We start from the raw sequence: 20,567 nt of genomic DNA, 5'->3' as shown, positions 1-20,567 counted from the left end.
TAGTTCTATGCTAACCCCTCTGCGCATTGGTTGCATATCGATCTCGCATAAAGTTTATCTGGCAATAGCAAGCAATCGGCTTCCGCTAAGCCACCAAGATTAAATACGAATTATAAAGTTTAACCCAAAATCTCTTTTCATTTTTGAAACACATAGGTGCCAAAAAAGCTTGGCATCTCAAACAACGTGTATCTCAAAATTTCGCCCCACCCCTTCCGCCCACACAAAGGACGAAAATCTGTTGCATCCACAATATTGCACATTCGAGAAAACTAAAAACGCAGAATCATAGATAATGACCATATCTATCAGATTGCTGAATCTGGATCAGATCAGATCATTTTTATAGCCAATAGGAACAAATCAATTTGCAGTGGCTGATTTTCTGTCTCTCTCGCACGCACTCTTTGTCGTGTCGTTTAATATTAGCGGCGTCTGCCGGAGGAGAGCCATACTGACTTAGTATCGGGTATAACCGTAGAGTTGCGGTGTCCGCAGCAACTCACAACGTTCCCCTCGTTTCCAAGTCAAGAGCAGTTTGCACCTGGGCAGCACGCCGGCTACACTCGCACAACTACACGGCAGTCTGCTCTCCACCCACCTCCTCTAATTTCAACATGATATAATTAGGTTTCCAGGGAAAATGCAATCTATTCCAGGCAAGTGCACATATTGCGGGGGCTTGGGGTCGCCTTGGGGCCACTGCACATAGCTGGGAAAAATTTTGATAAATACGTAACTGAATATTCAACACCTGCCTATCCTGCGTGCCAGGTGCTCTCTACGGACAGAGTAGCCAGTTGAGCCAGTTGGTAGGATATCTAATTGCTGGGTTCATTCTGGAATACTAATGAAGTGTTTATCAGCAGTCTAAGTACGAGCGTAGGGAAGTTCTGATTCTGATGCAGAAAAATAACGAAGATTATTGCTCGTTTGTTTGACTCTGCCGCTTCTCTGGAAGGTACAGTGCAAATTCACCGCCATTTTACATTGTGATGCTGATAAACTTTAATGGGAAATCTGTCTGCCAGTGAAGTTTGTTGCTCCATACAACATTTTCCTTGCTTCACCCGTTTCACCGTTTTGGAAATCCCTGCGCTGCCGGCCACACAGGTGGTGAGTGGTGAGCATATTCATTTGCATCGCTCTCAAAGAACCTGGCGTAAAGGGGGCCAGGAATAGACGCTTTTTCACTGGCTAATGCGACGTGAATCTCTCGTAGTGTGTAAGAGCTGGAGAGAAACTCTGAATGCATCGGAGTCATGATGCTAGTTGCATGGAAGGGCAGGGGAATATCAATATGCGTATGCCATGGGGGACTATCTATCATAGAATTTAATTCTTTTCCGAGTGCCCCAGCAACCCGGCGAACTTTGGCGCAAGAAGCAGCCCTGACAATGTTTTCCGCTACACAGAAAAATTTAATTAAATCTGCTAGGCCCACGCAGAAGTCGCAAGACAGTTGGCAACCTACGAGTACGAGTACCGGCGACATCTGTGCCTTGGCATGGGCCGGGGCGGGACCGAGACCGGGACTGGGGTCGGGGCCGGAGAGAACATACATAAATATATTGCAAAAGAACTGCGGGACCGGCCAAAAGTTTTCGCTTTACATTTTAAAGCACAGCGCGCTGAGGGAGCGAGCGGAACTTGAATTAATTTTTCCTGTTTTTCGCAAATGAAAACTTTCCTGCTGTTGACATTTTCTGTTGTTTCTATCTGGCACCCAAACATGTCATCAACAACTCAAAGAGCGAGGGCCTCTGTAAACTTTTGCAGGCCGTGTCTGCTCGAGTACCCGAAAACTGCAAATGTTTTCAAAATCATCAGACAGGGAAAAATCACAGAGAATAAAGCAGAAAATTGCTGCGTCCCTCTTTTTTATACCCGATACTCAAAATGAGTATTGGGGTATATTAGATTTGTGGTAAAAGTGGATGTGTGTAACGTCCAGAAGGAATCGTTTCCGACCCCATAAAGTATATATATTCTTGATCAGCATCAATAGCCGAGTCGATTGAGCCCTGTCTGTCTGTCCGTCTGTCCGTCCGTCCGTCCGTCCGTCCGTCCGTCCGTCCGTCCGTCCCCTTCAGCGCCTAGTGCTCAAAGACTATAAGAGCTAGAGCAACGATGTTTTGGATCCAGACGTCTGTGATATGTCACTGCTACAAAAATATTTCAAAACTTCGCCCCGCCCACTTCCGCCCCCACAAAGGACGAAAATCTGTGGCATCCACATTTTTAAAGATACGATAAAACCAAAAACGCAGAATCGGTGAGGATGACCATATCTTCTACAGTGCAAAATCTGAACCAGATCGTATAATGATTATAGCCAGAATCAAGAAAACAATTTCATTCTTTCTCGCTCTGTCTCTCTCTAACACACAGGTTTCATGGTCGGCTTTGCCAATTGCAAAATATGAGTTCAAGGATCTCAGAACCTATAAGAGCCAGAGCAAACAAATTTGGTATCCACACTCCTGTGATATCGGACCTTGACCGTTTCGTGTCCAAATTTCGCCACACCCCCTTCCGCCCCCGCAAAGGACGAAAATCTGGGGCATCCACAAATCTCAGAGACTATTAAGGCTAGAAAAACTAAATTTGGTATCCGCACTTCTGTTAGATGTCACTATAAAACGTATATCTCAGAATTTCGCCCCACCCCCTTCCGCCCACACAAAAAACGAAAATCTGTTGCATCCACAATATTGCACATTCGAGAAAACTAAAAACGCAGAATCATAGATAACGACCATATCTATCAGATTGCTGAATCTGGACCAGATCAGAAAATTTTTAAAGCCAAAAGGAACAAATCAATTTGCACTGGCTACGCAGCGCCCGACGTCACGCTCAGACTGATTTTCTGTCTCTCTCGCACGCACTCTTTGTCGTGTCGTTTAATATTAGCGGCGTCTGCCGGAGGAGAGCCATACTGACTTAGTATCGGATATAACTGTAGAGTTGCGGTGTCCGCAGCAACTCACAACGTTCCACCTCGTTTTATGCTAGCTTTGTTGGAAACCAATTTATGTTTTTCCCCTTTCGATTTCTACGAATGAGTTGAGCTCTCTTTTGAGGCCAAAAGCCAAAACGGAATCACAAGCTGGAAAACACGTCAATTGAAAATAGGGAAAACGGGTTGATTAGCTTCATGAAGGTTGGATCGGGATCAGGCCAGAGTGGTTGATGCTAGTGCTGATGCTCTTGCTGCTTTGGCATTCCCTGACACGACGGACAGCATTTAAAATGTCATCAAAAGCACATTTGCCTGCTTCCCACACCAATGGGCCAGAACGATGCACTCAAGGAGTCAAGGATTTGTGTGCAATGGCAAGATGGAGTATGTGACATGATAACAACCCCCGACTCACTCTAAAAACTGCTAGTATCTCTGGGGGATTACAACGGAAAAGATAGATATGTAGATACAGTCCGTCTGTCACTTGTGAATGGCAAGCTAACTTTCCCATCTGCATCTGGACACAGTCCAGGCCACGCCAATCACTGGGGGCCAGAGAGTTTCCCAATATTTATTAGCCCCATGCCAAGTTGATGGCCCATAGTTGATTAAAATGCCTCAAATGCCGCAGGTAGATCAAAACTTCTTCGAAACCGCTCTTACAAAAGCTTCCGCAGAAAAGTTTGCCAGGGCTTGGGGTCCCGAATATGTACGTGTGTGCGTGTGGTGTGTGTGTGTGTGTGTGTGAGATTGCGTACTTCCGCTCGATCGCACCGGGGCCATGTTGACTGCCTCTGTTGCGGATGATGGACATGCGTTAACCTTTAGCTATCCGCAGCCACACAGTGAGAAATATGTGCCACAAAGGATTGATGGCACACATTTACTTTGTGGATCGATTAGCAATAAAGAAGGGTGTTATTTCATGTTTTATCACGAAAATACCGTTTATTTCTTTCTGGTTTTCTAGGAGGATATGATGGATTAGTGCTGTGCGGCTCAAAGATAACCTGAAATTTTTCTTAGCCCGAAGGGTATTAGTTCGCTCCCTGCTTTTCTTCGAGTGAACTTAGCTTGGAATGGCTCTGGCCGGAATGCTGTGGCCAGCAGCACTCGGACCACAACTAATTGAGATTGTTTTTAGGGGAAACTTCATTTGTTTGTAATTTGTTAATGCAAAATCCACAAAATGCAATTTATTTTGTGTTACGACGAAATTGAGCCAGCCCAACAATTGGGAAACTTTATTGGGTCCAACGTCGAATTTTGTAGTAAAGTATCACATTTTATGTGTGATTAACTTTCCGCATGTGTGTCTTTGCCGTCGCCCGTGGGCTGTGCGTCATGTGGCTTTGTGGTGCTTAAGTCATAAAATACGCTTTTATGTCTGGCATCTGGCATCAGGCTTTCTGCTGCAAAGGAGTTCGCCTGGCCTGCCTCCAGCTCGGAGATTTATTGCCATGGATTTGAACTGCTAATGGGGCCAAAAACGGTCGCAGCTATAAACAAATTATTTTATGAGGCTGGTGGCAATACCAATGTCGATTCTGGTCAGGCTGGCGTCCCGTCGTACAATACCCCTTTCTCTCGTCGCTCTAAGGGTCGTCGACACAGCTTAATGATTACAAAATGGTGGCGCCAAAACGGGGCCAACAAGCGTGTTGGCCTTAAAGTGTTGATTACAGCGATGATGGCGGCTCTTTATGGCTCCGTCTAACACGCCCTCCACGCACACATGACGCCCCCAGAGGTGTGCTTGATGTTAATCTTCGTGAAACGAGCTGCTGGCTTCAAAAAGTGGATTCAACTCACGCGAGCATCTCTTGCCGACATGGACACAAACTCTCACAAGCGCAGACCCAGAGCTACACTGAGAAAAATCAACAAATCAATATTATAATCCTATTTTCTGTACCATCCTATCCCACATTTTTGTACTAAAATGAGTGTAAGTTTTCGAAAACGTAGTAACATCGGTTGTCTTTTTCGTCATGGCGGTGTCCGATGCTCTTTTATCCGCTGAGTGTATCCGGAGCACTTTCCCCGCGGTGGCTGGTCTTTAAAGCCATATCCTCTTTCTGATTCAATGGTGTCCGGAAAATGGGTCACTACCTGTTACACATTTATACTAATCACAGCAAATGACCGACGAGAACAGCGACCAGGGAGCTGGGTTCAAGTGTGTGTCTGCCTCCTCTCCTCCTATTGCATTGCCCGGCGAATATCCTGGCGCACACCTTTTATTTTCCCGACTTAAGTGTTATTAAAAACTTTGTTGAGGTACTCGTATCTATAAATAAGCTTTGACGGGGCGAGGTCGCGTTCTTTTGGCCGTCCGCCACTTGGGCAAACACTTTACACTTGGCGCGTTCCCAGTCCGGGGAGGCAAGCGGAGTGAGTCCTCAGCGAGGACTTAATGAGCATCGTTTCTAGGCGCACTAAAGCGTTTTACTTCCACTCGAGGAAGGCCAAGTCAAATTTGGTCGGACAATGCGACAAACTTCGTTGGGGCCAAGAACGAGCTTCTGGAGCTAAAGAAGCTTTGTCTCAGCGAACCGCATATGAAGGAGCTCCACGAATCCTGCTTGGCTGACTCGATCGACTGGCGTTTCATCCCACCTCGCTCTCCGCATTTTGGCGGGTTGTGGGAAGCGGCCGTGAAGACCGCAAAATATCACCTGTACCGCTCAGTTGGACCATCTGTGCTTAGCTTCGACGAGCTGCGCACTCTGATCTGTCAGATCACTGCAATTGTTAACTCTCGCCCTTTGCTCTCGCTTTCAGAAAATCCTGATGATTTAGACGTTTTGACTCCTGCTCATCTGCTTTTAGGCGGCCCCCATGAGCAAATCCTCGAGCCTGACCTAACGAAGCTGAACTACAATCGTCTGGATGGCTGGCAGCGGGTCACCCAACTACAGCAAATATTTTGGAGCCGTTGGCGCGAAGAGTATCTCACTCTTTTGCAAGAGCGCGCGAAGTGGCGTACCCCCGCGCAAAACATCTGTAAGAACGACCTCGTTCTGGTGAAGGACGAAAATCTTCCTCGAATGCGTTGCCCACTGGCTAGAGTGGTCGATGTCGTTTTGGGCAAGGACGGAGTGTGTCGCGTCGCTGACCTGAAGACATCCTCAGGAAACATCAGGAGGGCCGTCCCTCGGCTATGTTTGCTGCCCCTTAAGGAATCTGTTGAGAGACTAGCTCCCAACGGGGGGAGTATGTTCGGGCCAGCCGCTGAAGAATAACCGTAACTTTAACATTATTATTGTATGAGCAGAGAGAGCCGCCTATGTTGTAAAACGTTGACGTTCTGCAGAGCTGCTGCGCTCTCCCGCTAAAGGGGCTATCTGCCGCCGCCACTTCGGCAACTACTTTGATCTGCTGCCGCCACCTCGGCAATCACATTGATCTAACGCCGTCGTCTATAGTTTAGTTCTATGCTAACCCCTCTGCGCATTGGTTGCATATCGATCTCGCATAAAGTTTATCTGGCAATAGCAAGCAATCGGCTTCCGCTAAGCCACCAAGATTAAATACGAATTATAAAGTTTAACCCAAAATCTCTTTTCATTTTTGAAACACATAGGTGCCAAAAAAGCTTGGCATCTCAAACAACGTGTATCTCAAAATTTCACCCCACCCCCTTCCGCCCACACAAAGGACGAAAATCTGTTGCATCCACAATATTGCACATTCGAGAAAACTAAAAACGCAGAATCATAGATAATGACCATATCTATCAGATTGCTGAATCTGGATCAGATCAGATCATTTTTATAGCCAATAGGAACAAATCAATTTGCAGTGGCTGATTTTCTGTCTCTCTCGCACGCACTCTTTGTCGTGTCGTTTAATATTAGCGGCGTCTGCCGGAGGAGAGCCATACTGACTTAGTATCGGGTATAACCGTAGAGTTGCGGTGTCCGCAGCAACTCACAACGTTCCCCCTCGTTTCCAAGTCAAGAGCAGTTTGCACCTGGGCAGCACGCCGGCTACACTCGCACAACTACACGGCAGTCTGCTCTCCACCCACCTCCTCTAATTTCAACATGATATAATTAGGTTTCCAGGGAAAATGCAATCTATTCCAGGCAAGTGCACATATTGCGGGGGCTTGGGGTCGCCTTGGGGCCACTGCACATAGCTGGGAAAAATTTTGATAAATACGTAACTGAATATTCAACACCTGCCTATCCTGCGTGCCAGGTGCTCTCTACGGACAGAGTAGCCAGTTGAGCCAGTTGGTAGGATATCTAATTGCTGGGTTCATTCTGGAATACTAATGAAGTGTTTATCAGCAGTCTAAGTACGAGCGTAGGGAAGTTCTGATTCTGATGCAGAAAAATAACGAAGATTATTGCTCGTTTGTTTGACTCTGCCGCTTCTCTGGAAGGTACAGTGCAAATTCACCGCCATTTTACATTGTGATGCTGATAAACTTTAATGGGAAATCTGTCTGCCAGTGAAGTTTGTTGCTCCATACAACATTTTCCTTGCTTCACCCGTTTCACCGTTTTGGAAATCCCTGCGCTGCCGGCCACACAGGTGGTGAGTGGTGAGCATATTCATTTGCATCGCTCTCAAAGAACCTGGCGTAAAGGGGGCCAGGAATAGACGCTTTTTCACTGGCTAATGCGACGTGAATCTCTCGTAGTGTGTAAGAGCTGGAGAGAAACTCTGAATGCATCGGAGTCATGATGCTAGTTGCATGGAAGGGCAGGGGAATATCAATATGCGTATGCCATGGGGGACTATCTATCATAGAATTTAATTCTTTTCCGAGTGCCCCAGCAACCCGGCGAACTTTGGCGCAAGAAGCAGCCCTGACAATGTTTTCCGCTACACAGAAAAATTTAATTAAATCTGCTAGGCCCACGCAGAAGTCGCAAGACAGTTGGCAACCTACGAGTACGAGTACCGGCGACATCTGTGCCTTGGCATGGGCCGGGGGCGGGACCGAGACCGGGACTGGGGTCGGGGCCGGAGAGAACATACATAAATATATTGCAAAAGAACTGCGGGACCGGCCAAAAGTTTTCGCTTTACATTTTAAAGCACAGCGCGCTGAGGGAGCGAGCGGAACTTGAATTAATTTTTCCTGTTTTTCGCAAATGAAAACTTTCCTGCTGTTGACATTTTCTGTTGTTTCTATCTGGCACCCAAACATGTCATCAACAACTCAAAGAGCGAGGGCCTCTGTAAACTTTTGCAGGCCGTGTCTGCTCGAGTACCCGAAAACTGCAAATGTTTTCAAAATCATCAGACAGGGAAAAATCACAGAGAATAAAGCAGAAAATTGCTGCGTCCCTCTTTTTTATACCCGATACTCAAAATGAGTATTGGGGTATATTAGATTTGTGGTAAAAGTGGATGTGTGTAACGTCCAGAAGGAATCGTTTCCGACCCCATAAAGTATATATATTCTTGATCAGCATCAATAGCCGAGTCGATTGAGCCCTGTCTGTCTGTCCGTCTGTCCGTCCGTCCGTCCGTCCGTCCGTCCGTCCGTCCGTCCGTCCGTCCCCTTCAGCGCCTAGTGCTCAAAGACTATAAGAGCTAGAGCAACGATGTTTTGGATCCAGACGTCTGTGATATGTCACTGCTACAAAAATATTTCAAAACTTCGCCCCGCCCACTTCCGCCCCCACAAAGGACGAAAATCTGTGGCATCCACATTTTTAAAGATACGATAAAACCAAAAACGCAGAATCGGTGAGGATGACCATATCTTCTACAGTGCAAAATCTGAACCAGATCGTATAATGATTATAGCCAGAATTTTTGCCACAGATTTTCGTCCTTTGTGGGGCGGAAGTGGGCGGGGCGAAGTTTTTAAATATTTTTGTAGCAGTGACATATCACAGAAGTCTGGATCCAAAACATCGTTGCTCTAGCTCTTATAGTATTTGAGCGCTAGGCGCTGAAGGGGACGGACAGACGGACGGACGGACAGACGGACAGACGGACAGACAGACATGGCTCAATCGAATCGGCTATTGATGCTGATCAAGAATATATATACTTTATGGGGTCGGAAACGATTCCTTCTGGACGTTACACACATCCACTTTTACCACAAATCTAATATACCCCAATACTCATTTTGAGTATCGGGTATAAAAAGGTTGCCTTCCACAGGCAAATTTCGTAATCGACTTTGTGCGATTTGTGTGCTGCTGATGAAGGGGGAGAAGTTTCAGGGGGCATCCTATAAATTTGATTGCAGCCGAAGCGTGAAAAGCCAGCAAGGCAAAATCTGGCAGAAGCCGAAGAAGAAGCTGCGGAGAGAAAGGTCAGCAAACGGCTAGGAGCCCGCCCGCATCCTCAAAGCCAAAGCCATGCCACGCGGGTCACAGCTTCCACGGCTAATGGCTAAGCAAACAAGGCAGAGCAAGGCGAGGACGAGGGCTAAAGCTCCGATCTAAGGGGCGGACATCGTCGAGGATGCAAGAAAATTAATGCAAAAACTTAATCAGGCGCAAGAGGGAGCGGTGTTCGGGGCTGGCTCTGGAGCTGGGGCAGGTGCAGATTTTTCGCGCTGCCCTTTTTCGGGTTGCCCTGTCATCGACTGTCAGCATCTGTTGAACCGGAAAATAAAAACACAAACAAACCAGAGACACTGGAGGGGGTGAGTGGAAAAAGAGGTAAGTGAGAGGGGACACAGACTGGCATAAACAGACTTACTCACTTGCCGCCACTCGTTGTGTTTGCCTTTTGGCCAAAAGAGTGTAAACCTTGTTCACGATTGTCGCCGCCGTCGGGTCGGTCGTAACACACATCTACACGTCCACACGTCCATGGGGCATGTATGTCTGGCTCAGTGTGCAACTGTTGCAGTTGCATGTGGACCTGCCACAGACTTTTCCGACTTCTGTCCCTCCTGCCTCTGTTTGTAGGTTAATCGTATGGCTCACCCATACACGCGCACACATGGAAAACACAATGACAATAAAAATGGCTGTGACTGTGTCTGAATCTGTGTGCAGATGCGTCTTGGCGTCAATTGATTTGACTTGTCCCCGTCTCCGATCCACTTGGGGGCACTTTCACTGCGTCCTGTGTCTCTGTGTGTCTAGCAATTTTGGCAGCTCATGTGTGCTTACTTGGCGCTCGCTCTTTCGCTCTCTTTGTCTTTAGGGCTCTGTGCGTGTGTGTGTGTGTCTATGTCAAGAGCGATAAAAATTTATGAGCCACCCTAACAGCACTTGTTCTCCTCCAGTCAGAGGAGTCCCCTGCCTGGGATCCACATGCTAACTCAAATTTATATGCATGTTGCTGCAAATGCAATCAAGCCTTTTCAAATTACCCAAATCAGAGCAGGAATGCACTTTGCAAATGCTAGAGCCATGAAAAATGTGGCCAATGCAATATTATAGATATTTATTTACGATTTTTGCCCCTCTCCTCTGAATGTACTTTGTCAAATTAATTTTGTTGGCATCCTTCTCGTTCTGCCTGCGCCGTTGTGTAACCAAGCATGTCTCCGCCTTGCCTTGGCAAATTTCAATTAAAATGGGGGAAATCTGCACTCTCAAAGAAATGCACACAAGCGGATGAGAGGCAGAGACACGGAGGGGCAGGGAGGGACATGGAGCGACATGGAGAGACACAGGAAAGAGCGTTGTTTTGCCTTTGTTAAATTGTAAATTTCTTCCTGGATAAATTGAGCTTATTTATCGAAGTTTTAATTAAAAACCTTCATTGAAGAACTCCCTCCCCCTCCCTTCCCGAAATGGGCAAGTGTGTAATTACAACTGCGACGACAGCCCTCCCCACTCAGCCCTTCTCAGCGCTCCTGAAAAGGAACCCTAGATCTTCAAGACGAAGCTAAGACCAGGACTTCGCGCCTTAATGTAAGCAACAAATAAAATTCATACAGAATTGAATTAGACTTAATAAACAAGAGTGCCGAGAAGGAAATGGTGCTCTGAGGAAAAGCACAAAGGACGCAGTTGAAAATCACCCGGAAATAAGTAGGAGAACGCCACGAGCAAGAAAAAGGAGAGAGAATCGCTCATAGATGGAGAGAAGTAAGTTGAAGCTGTCTAGAAGGTACTTGTACTCGTACTCGTACTCGTAATAGAGAAGGAACCCAGGGGAGATTCATAAAGCACGCAACGTGCCTTACGCGTGAGTGACTTTCGAGAAAGAATGAGCAGCGGAAACACGGAAAAATAAACAACGGAGTAGGTACAGCGAAAGGGAGAGAGAGAAGGGGGAAAGCACTGCTGCGACATGGTAAAAAATGTGCAAAAAGAAAGGGCAAGCAAGAAAAATCACAAACAGCATTCCCAGCATTACAACGGCCGAGGCACGAACCGACCGCAGGAATTTCTGAAAGTCGAAGAAAAAACTTATCTCAGTCAATGCTCCCCGTGTTCCTATACCTGTGGAAGAGGGCCCGCCGAACTTTGAAATTGCAAAATACACATTGCGCATACGCATCGATGTGAGTCCTCAGTCCTCAATCCTCAGAGAGAAACCGGAACACGCACTTCTAATGACGAGCACAATAAGATGACACTCAGATCATCATATCAGACCTAATGAGCACATCTCGGGCATAACGTACTTTGATTTGTCAGGTCCATGGTGTCAGGACAACAAAGTGGACATAATTTGATTTGGCCTCTTGGCAGATTCCACTCCCCCTTCGGCTCATTGAAATGCCCTTTGACGGGATTCCATGCCCACATTGAGGCCTGAAAACTTTCTCAAAGTGTAGCCGCCTGGGAATGGCAGCTCGACGCTCTTCCAGCCAGCCGCCCGCCAGCCATTGACAGAGCTTTGAGCACACCAACAAATGGACAGAGAGAGTGACGGCCTTACCGACTGACAGACGGACAACCAGACAGACGACCTGGCTAAGGGAGTGGCGGACAGGCAAACAGTTTTTTCTGCCCGCGGCCAGCATTCGTAGGAGTTTCCCTTGAAGGCGCTACAAGAGATATAACATAAATTGCGGAATGCCAACAAATAAAAATGTATAAGTGTAGGCATTAAAACATCCCCGTTTTCCTCATTCCCCCATTCCCACAGCCAGACCACGGCACGCCTCTTTTGGGGCAGCCTCTGCCTTGTCAAGAGATTTGTGTGTCTGTGTCCCGGCTGAAGTTGAGCTTGAATGGGAATATGGACAGGGGCAGGGACAGGAACAGGAACAGGGATGGCGCTGAAGCAGATTGTGGCCTGGCCTGCCTGATGAGGCGCTGATGACTGTAATCATAATCTCGATTAACATAATAATATCCGTAATCGTAATCATCATTGATGCTGCCCTGATTGTGTCTGCCTCTGCCTCTGCTGTTGCCGTTGCTGTTGCCTAATTTTATCATCTCATTCTTTCGCTGGCCCCAAATTGCCCATAAGTTCGTTTGTTCTGATGTCTTTTTTATGCTTTCATTGTTTGTCGAATTTAATTGCTTGGATAACCATGCCCAACGAAAAGGTCTGTGCCGATTTGTCATGTGGGGTCAGGAGTGGGGAGAAATCTGAAACGCCGTAGTCTGCAATCGATTTCTGTAATCGCCCTCGGGGTCAACCATTTCCTTGATTTTCCACTTTTGTACTTTAAAGCAGCTTAAAGCCCAGCGAAAAAAAACGAACTCAATTTGATACCATCATTGCTGGGGGAAAAAAGTCTAGAAATCAGAAAAAAACGAGGTGGAACGTTGTGAGTTGCTGCGGACACCGCAACTCTACAGTTATACCCGATACTAAGTCAGTATGGCTCTCCTGCGACAGACGCCGCTAATATTGAACCACACGACAAAGAGTGCGTGCGAGAGAGACAGAAAATTAGTCTGAGCGTGACGTCGGGCGCTGCGTAGCCACTGCAAATTGATTTGCTCCTATTGGCTATAAAAATGATCTGATCTGATCCAGATTCGGCAATCTGATAGATATGGTCATTATCTATGATTCTGCGTTTTTAGTTTTCTCGTATCCTCAATATTGTGGATGCAACAGATTTTCGTCTTTTGTGTGGGCGGAAGGGGGTGGGGCAAAATTTTGAGATACACGTTTTATAGTGAGAGCTAACAGGAGTGCGAATACCAAATTTGGTTCTTCTAGCTTTAATAGTCTTTGAGATTTGTGAATATCCCCAGATTTTCATCCTTTGCGGGGGCGGAAAGGGGTGTGGCGAAATTTTGAAACAAACTCGTCTCGGTCCGATATATTAGGAGTGTGGATACCAAATTTGGTTGCTCTAGTTTTTGTAGTCTCTGAGATCTAGGCGCTAATGTTTTACTCTAAGCAAAGCCGGCTATGCTACGTGTGTGTTAGAGAGAGACAGGGCGAGAAAAAATGAAATTGTTTTCTTGATTCTGGCTATAATAATACTACGATCTGGTTCAGATGTGCACTCTAGAAGATATAGTCATCTTCTACGATTCAGCGTTTTTAGTTTTCTCGTATCGTCGAAATTGTGGATGCCACAGATTTTCGCCCTTTGTGGGGGCGGAAGTGGGCGGGGCAAAGTTTTAAAATATTCTTGTAGCAGTGACATATCACAGAAGTCTGGATCCAAAACATCGTTGCTCTCGCTCTTATAGTCTTTGAGCACTAGGCGCTGAAGGGGACGGACAGACGGACAGACGGACGGACGGACAGACGGACAGACGGACAGACAGACATGGCTCAATCGACTCGGCTATTGATGCTGATCAATAATATCTATACTTTATGGGGTCGGAAACGATTCCTTCTGGACGTTACACACATCCCCTTTTACCACAAATCTAATATACCCCAATACTCATTTTGAGTATCGGGTATAACGAGGGGGAACGTTGTGAGTTGCTGCGGAGACCGCAACTCTACAGTTATACCCGATACTAAGTCAGTATGGCTCTCCTCCGGCAGACGCCGCTAATATTAAACGACACGACAAAGAGTGCGGGCGAGAGAGACAGAAAATCAGTCTGAGCGTGACGTCGGGCGCTGCGTAGCCAGTGCAAATTGATTTGTTCCTTTTGGATATAAAAATGATCTGATCTGATCCAGATTCAGCAATCTGATATATATGATCATTATCTATGATTCTGCGTTTTTAGTTTTCTCGTATCCTCAATATTGTGGATGCAACAGATTTTCGTCCTTTGTGGGGGCGGAAAGGGGTGGGGCGAAATTTTGAGATATATGTTTTATAGTTAGATCTAACAGGAGTGCGGATACCAAATTTGGTTACTCTAGCCTTAATAGTCTCTGAGATTTGTGAATATCCCCAGATTTTCATCCTTTGCGGGGGCGGAAGGGTGTGTGGCGAAATTTTGAAAGAAACTCGTCTCGGTCCGATATATTAGGATTGTGGATACCAAATTTGGCTGCTCTAGCTTTTATAGTCTCTGAGATCTAGGCGCTAATGTTTTACTCTAAGCAAAGCCGCCTATGCTACGTGTGTGTTAGAGAGAGACAGGGCGAGAAAAATTGAAATTGTTTTCTTGATGCTGGCTATAATAATAATACGATCCAATTCAGATTCCGCAGTCTTAAAGATATGGCCATTCTCTACAATTCCACGTTTTTGGTTTTCTCATATCTATAAAATTGTGGATGCCACAGATTTTCGTCCTTTGTGGGGGCGGAAGTGGGCGGGGCGAAGTTTTGAAATATTCTTGTAGCAGTGACATATCACAGAAGTCTGGATCCAAAAGATCGTTGCTCTCGCTCTTATAGTCTTTGAGCACTAGGCGCTGAAGGGGACGGACAGACGGACAGACGGACGGACGGACAGACGGACAGACAGACATGGCTCAATCGACTCTGCTATTGATGCTGATCAAGACTATATATACTTTTTGGGGTCGGAAACGATTCCTTTTGGACGTTACACACATCCACTTTTACCACAAATCTAATATACCCCAATACTCATTTTGAGTATCGGGTATAAAAAGGGAAAAAGGAAATGCACAAAACGGCGAGAAAACTTTTAGAAAATTCATTTGGCCACTCGAAACATCCCAGCGACTGCTGCATTGACGGATATACAATCCTATTGATTGTGCTCTGCATGTGCAACCGCTGCGGAGGCTGGAGGATTGGTCATTGGCTCTGGACTTGGACAGGTGATTGGGTGAAAAAAACGGCAACAAAAAGGGGCCGCCAGTGGCAGTGAGCAGAAGTTTCGTAGAGATTGTCAATGACCAGAGCCAAAGCCAAAGCCAAAGCCAGAGAAAAGGCAAAGACGAACGCAGTTGCGGACATGGTGAGTGATTCTCTGAGGCATATGCCATCATTTTTTCCTCCATACAACCATGTCCGCTCAAAGGGAAAGGGCACGGACAGTTTTAGCTCCCCAGGAGGGTTGGGATGTACCGGACAGACGGCTTCCCCTGCTTCTATGGCACCCGCTCGGCTTCGATCTATCCTAGTTAGTGTTCAGGCTGTACTGACTGCATCTGACACTTTGAAATTGAACCAAAGAAAGTTTCGGTGTGTATCCTGGTGCCATTCAACGTCCTTCCAGTTTGCGGTCAGCTATCTTGAGTTGGTCACCGAATCCTTCTTGGAATGCACTCCCACTCACTCTCCCTCTGGACCAGTAAGTCGCCCTTCGAGTGAGTTCATGGCTTGTTTTCGGTTTCGGTTCGAGGTTTTCTTTAGTTTTGATTTTCCACTTGATCGAGTGCAACTTTCAGGCGGCAGCCTCGCAGCCCTACGTCAGCGGCTGTTCACTCAACCGTGTTATCAACGTAAATATGCATTGCTAATGTGACTGAAGTGTTCCCACCAGCAGCACCAGCCACATTCCACATGCCCCAGCGACCGGCTGCCCACCAGCCCACCGGACTGGCCCACCTGCCTAGTTGCCGCTCTGGGAGTGGGACTGGGACTGGGACTGGGACTGTCGGCGCTCTACATAATTTTCTGTTTGCAGGCAAAAAGCTTTCTGGCTGCTTGAAATCATTGTGCAATTACTGCAAATTGTTCTGCACATTTGTGTGGTGGGCTGGCTCATTTTGCATATTCTATGTGTCAGCAGCCCATTATAATATCAAGTTGAGCAACGTGCCGCAATCGCTTTTGCCTCACACTCCATCTTCCATCTCCGAGGGCCCTTCTCTGGCTGGGAAGTAAGTCAAATGGGCATTTTGTCGCTGGAGTTGAAATTGCTTTTAATATAATGCGATATTTGTTTGCTTTCTATTGGCCCACATTCCTGGAAGGCTTCACAGTTTTGTAGACAAAGCGTTTAATGGTCATTCAGTGCCTTTGAGCGTATCCCATCCCATCCCTCTCCCCCCGCCCCTCCCCAGCTGCCCTTGTTGAGACACAAATTTCGTGCAATAAAATTTCAATAAAGTTTCAAAAACACAAGTCTGCGCGAGGCAAAGGGGAATGGTCGGAGGAAGGCCAAAAAGCAAAATCCGTTAGACCATAAAAACAGCACAAGCACAAACATGACCGTTCTCATCGATGTCCTCGTCGTCATCAATGAGTGGAAGACAACGGGAAGGGTCGGCCGAGTCCGGTCCGGTACTTTAATCAAATGCGACCGCAGCAACAAGAAGCTTCTGTGCCCCAAAAGTGTGTTGTGGGTGAAAATTCAATGAAGCCATTGGCAGGGCAGTGGAGGGCCCGTTGAGGGGTAGCTGGAGGCTCAGAGTGCTGCCGGAAAAACGAGAAAAATTGTATTAAAGTAAGTGGAAATGGTGGCATCAAGGCGTAAATCCGAGGGCCACACACATGGGAAAAGATGGGACCGGACAGGATTAGACCGTTGCCATTGACAGGCCAAGTGGAAGCTTTGAACCTTTTATGTGCTTTTAATTTTATCTCAACAACAAACTGATTTCCCCGTCTAAAAGTGTGATATTTTGCAAGTATATAGTGGTCTTATCTCGTTCTCTGATGCTCATACTCTGATGTGCACTTCCATTTTCACTCTCCATAAGTATTGCAATTTTCAGCAGCTGCCAGGGCTCTCAGGGTTGAGCTGCTGTGCGTACAGCACTGCGTATGAGTGATATGCAAATAAGCGTATCTGTCCCTGGGAGCCAGAATACCGCAGTAGCAGTCCCCAGCAGCTGCCAATTAATTGCAGGTGCTCAAAGGTGCCAGTCACATATCATATGCCCCAAAATGCCCGAAAATATGAACAACCTTGGGCCCTAGAGATTGGCAGGCATTCCCTTTATCAATTAGATGAGGCAAATATAATTAATAGACGCCACAGACACGGGCTCCTTTGTGCCTGACAAATAATAACGATGCGGTCGAAGTAATGAACCACAGAAGTCCCAAACAAGGCCACCACACACACACAATCACACAGCCACATGCACACACAGAAATACGGGGAAAACTTGACTTTGATATCATGTTGATCGGAGCAGAGCTGTAGGAGAGCTGTAGCTCTATGGGAAAACTATGGCGAATGCCGCCGCACTTCTGCCATCCGGTCTAGACTTCATTATCACATAGTGGGCGGTCGTTCGGCGGGGTGTGGGTGTCCCTTGGGTTTGTTCTCTAGCAGCTGCTGGGCTCTGCTTAAAGATACAATAAATAAAACACCCATACATATTTATATCTGCATTGCTTTATGTGGGTGTGCGCTATCCCCCATTTACAGTTTGGCAGCAACAACATTTAATCCAGCATAAACATATGGAACAGAGGCATAGGGGATGAAGGCGACAGGTGAGCAGTGGGCTTAGTCAGCCCCCCTTATCCTAATGCGCCCAAATAACTGAATTCCACAGCCAGAGGAAACCTTGGCTTGTAACGTAGAATTATTTATTCATACTCGGGAGTGAGTAAAGCAAACAATTTGGGTTTCTGTATACTGCCGAATTCCTAGATACGAGTCTCTAGGGTCCGGACTCCGGAGTGATAAACCTTTTTCCCAGCACTCTGTTTGCCTTTCATCAGAAAGCGCAAAAACACTGCCAAGTACTCGGAAAATATATGGAATTACAAATTGAAAAAAGACATTAGATGAATGAATGAATACGCAGATGAGAAATGCCTTTTCGCAGCGAAATTTGAGACCAAATTAAAATTCTATTGCCACAAAATAAATGTGATAGGATGAGCTAGGCAACGGCAATGGCAACCGTCCAACTCTACACTTCATGTCCAACTCTGCCTCTGCAACAGCCTGGCTTCAAGAGTGCCTCGAATCACAGTTGATGAATAGCTTCCGTCCGGATCCGCACGACGAAAGGAGAACAGGCTATGAAACTGCTAGGTAACATGGCTAAATCCGATTATAGAAACCCAAAGGCAGCTATGACTGGATTGGCGGGAGAGAGGGTTTGATTTTGGCTTCTATTTTGGCTCATATTTTGTTTGACAAATTTAGAATTTACGAGAGATGCCTTTGTGGATGCTCGCAGCCCCATCTCGGCTCCGTATTTGTGGGATCTGTCTCGTGCGAGCCGTGTGTAATCGTAATAAAAATGCACAACATGGCACAGCGTTTTCCACCCAGCCGGAACACACAAAGGCAGATCTACAGGCAACTTAGAGCTTACTTAGAGATGTTAACAGCCGTAAAGACTCTTTTTCTCTACTCCCCCAGAAAAATATAACCTAAAGATTCGGAGTGAAAGTTGCGGCAGCTACAAATTTAATGCGCCTGCGATAAATTTTGATTATTCCAGCGGATGCTGCCGTTAAAATTGGATATTGAAGACACCTATGGATGGTGGTGGGGGGCGGCAAAGATACGAGTAATTACTTCTCTGCTCTCAGGCACTTTAAAGTCCTTTTGCCTTTTCGCACTCGCAGACGGAACGTGCCTCGTTGTTTCAGCCACTATCTTTGTTTATGTTTTAATAAGGCTATAAAATGCAGGAGAGGATGGACATGGACGGTGCCTGGACGCATTCCAAATGACCGCACGTTCTCACACATACACACAGTCAAACTGGGGACATGTCCTGCAGGTCTTTGTAGGTCAAAGTAGGAGCCTCTGTGGGCTCTGTGCCTCTGGCTTACCTGTCGTATACCTAATCACCTCGAAGTAACTGGCGGGAAAACTGCAAGTCGGCAAGTGAGATTGATTAAACTTCTGATTTATGTTCTCATGAATCTCTGATCACGAGCACAAAAGCCACAGACACCTGGAAAATACCACTGGACGAACTACAAGTGTAACCGTCGCTTCTTCAGCGCTTCCTTTAGAGGATTCTGTTCGCGATCGCGGAACACGCGCGTTGTTGTCAAGCTTCAAACTGCTCGACTGTCAGCTCGGGTCGTTCTTTTTATACGGCCAGGACACGGACACTTGCCGCCGAGGCATTCAAAACACAACATGTTGCAGGTTGGACATGCAACCCAACAAGCCTTGCAACCTCCCAAGGCGCAGGCGTCTGCGAGGTTGCCTACAGGACCTCTCTACGAATAGTCGGGCTCAGAAACAGAGCTTTCGACTGACGCTAATGACGCCTCCAACATGCTGGAAAGGCTGCGAGCTGTGTAGCCTCATGCTCCCCTCAGGCCTTGTCAAACGTGTTTGGGTAGTAATAATTCCTTTGACAGTTTAATTTTGGGAGAAGGCCAGAGTGCGTTTTGGGAGGATTGGCATCTAATTATCAGCGAAATATCTCAGGGGAAACTTTTGTAGCTTTGTAGAATCTGTGCACCACGTGCTTGTTCTTAATCCTTTTTGGCCCGAAAGGGTTACCTAGCAATAATTTATAAGTAGACAAACTAAAGCATTTTTTGCATTCTCCCACTTTGTGGCTGTCCATTAGAGTAAAGAGGATTCAGAAGAACCACTCCAAGTGGGCAATGTTTGGACACGCACCTGAATCGGAAATAAAAGGCACAGCCGGGCTGAATGAAGCCTCTCTCGTGTCTCGCACAGATTTTCATTTGTATTTTGAATGGCTGTGGGTCTGCTTGTGGCAAAATTGGCAAACAAATGTTAATTAACCAAAGAAAAGCGTAGAGGAAACAGAAGTGGAAGGCAACTCGTATGCGTGATAATTGCCTGCCTCTGAGTAAATCCTGCATTTGCACTCCTCGTTAATATTCAATAGCAGGTATTAAATTTAAAGTGTTAACAATGTTTAGCACTTTTCCGCAACGCCCCGAGCTTCAACCAAACACCCGCCCACACACAGTCGGCCAGGGCCCAAAAAGGGACATCCGGTAGAGGAGCGATGCCCTTTAGACAGGCAGGCAACTTTCAGCTAAAAGGCTGAAGTATTTCGTTAACCTGCCACGTCCAGATACGCACATTGGCAGCTGCTGTCCGGCTGTCCAGCTGTCCGGCTGTCCGGTTGTACTTTTATCCGTGAGGAGAGCGTTAGCTTGTTTTCCCTGACGCTTCGCCCTTTTTTGGCCCGGAATCAACGATGCCTAGACGAGCGGTAAATTGTGTCCAGTAGCCACCGAAGCGTGTTGGTATTTTATTATCATTTTTGTGGTGCCCTGGCCATGTAACGTAACTGTGCTGCTGTATGGTGTGGTGCTGTACGGCGAGGTGCGGTGAGGTGCGGTGTGGGTGTTGCAGGAGTTTACGCTTTGTGGGCGGTCCTTGTCCCTGTATTCAATGAATATTTCACTTGCAACTGGGAGTCCTTACAGTGAAAGATGATTCGAGTCCTAACAGAGTGACTCCTGAAAATTAAATACCAATTGC

General features: G+C 46.6%; 1 protein-coding gene across 1 annotated transcript in view; it reads right to left on the bottom strand.

The window, feature by feature from the left end:
- LOC117190536 overlaps nt 1-19,139 on the bottom strand; it is a 76,363-nt gene extending 57,224 nt beyond the window's left edge. Inside the window, exon 1 of the mRNA XM_033395589.1 lies at nt 18,917-19,139. The gene's annotated coding sequence lies outside the window, so the exon portion shown is untranslated. The remainder of the gene's footprint in view (nt 1-18,916) is intronic.
- Nucleotides 19,140-20,567: the final 1,428 nt, after the last annotated feature.

This window comes from Drosophila miranda, assembly GCF_003369915.1.
Source record: "Drosophila miranda strain MSH22 chromosome Y unlocalized genomic scaffold, D.miranda_PacBio2.1 Contig_Y1_pilon, whole genome shotgun sequence".
Lineage (NCBI taxonomy): Eukaryota > Metazoa > Arthropoda > Insecta > Diptera > Drosophilidae > Drosophila > Drosophila miranda.
Note: the sequence above shows the minus strand (reverse complement) of the source record. Positions and strands in the feature narration are given on the sequence as shown.